General features: G+C 52.9%; 1 pseudogene; it reads left to right on the top strand.

The window, feature by feature from the left end:
- LOC125772831 (large subunit ribosomal RNA) overlaps window positions 1–663 on the top strand; it is a 6514-nt pseudogene extending 5851 nt beyond the window's left edge.
- Window positions 664–1080: the final 417 nt, after the last annotated feature.

The following is a 1080-nucleotide window of genomic DNA, read 5'->3' as shown; positions in this document are numbered from 1 at the left end:
CCCTGATCGACAGGGATAACTGGCTTGTGGCCGCCAAGCGTTCATAGCGACGTGGCTTTTTGATCCTTCGATGTCGGCTCTTCCTATCATTGTAAAGCAAAATTTACCAAGCGTAGGATTGTTCACCCTTTCAAGGGAACGTGAGCTGGGTTTAGACCGTCGTGAGACAGGTTAGTTTTACCCTACTGGTGTGCATTGTTTGTCGCTATCTTAACGGAATTCCTGTGCAGTACGAGAGGAACCACAGGTACGGACCACTGGCTCAATACTAGTTCGAACGGACTATGGTATGACGCTACGTCCGCTGGATTATGCCTGAACGCCTCTAAGGTCGTATCCAATCCGAGCTGATAGCGCTTCTTATACCCATTAGGTGGTCGTAAGCTAGCGGGCCTAACAACCCTCCGAGAACCGTCCGTGCTGTCCATTGGCACACTGGCGTCTCATCCCCGCTTACTACTAGGCCGCAAAGGGCGGGTTCGCGCTGCACGTGTTAGTACCATACATGTTGGGAACACCGGTGGACGAGCTTGCCGACTGTGGATATCACTAGTTTCGACACCTACGACCGCCCGCAAACGACGGGACTACAGGCTGGGAGCTTCAAGTTGTAGAGATGCGTTCGCATCGATCCTCTCAGGCGACCCATGCTTGGTGGTTAGTGCTTGCGCGTGCGCGCCCCGTGTGTGCTGGAATTGGCCAACCAGTGCACATTGGTGGTGCGTACCGTGACTTGCACCATGTGACGAGAGTGTTGAAGAACACTGTGTGGTGACTCTATGCCTATGTGATGGGGTGCTTGTAACACACGACCGAACCGACGGCTCGTTGGATGGTCACGACAGTGTGGTGCAGGTGCGCCCATGTGTAACGAATACATTGAGTGCCGTTGGAGGTTAGCGGTTGGTTGGTTGCATGCTACAACTTCGCGTTGTACATGGGCTGGCCGCTGCGCTTCCTTCGGGTAGCCACTCGATGTTGATAGGCTTGGTGTGTTGTGTTCGTTGACTTTTGGTTCATTCCAAAAGTCTTCGGACTTAGATAATTTTACAAGTGTCGGCGCTCTCGGACCGAAAATAA

This window comes from Anopheles funestus (genome assembly GCF_943734845.2).
Source record: "Anopheles funestus chromosome X unlocalized genomic scaffold, idAnoFuneDA-416_04 X_unloc_120, whole genome shotgun sequence".
NCBI lineage: Eukaryota > Metazoa > Arthropoda > Insecta > Diptera > Culicidae > Anopheles > Anopheles funestus.
The sequence above is the reverse complement of the archived record's forward strand: the minus strand, read 5'-3'. Positions and strand labels throughout refer to the sequence as shown.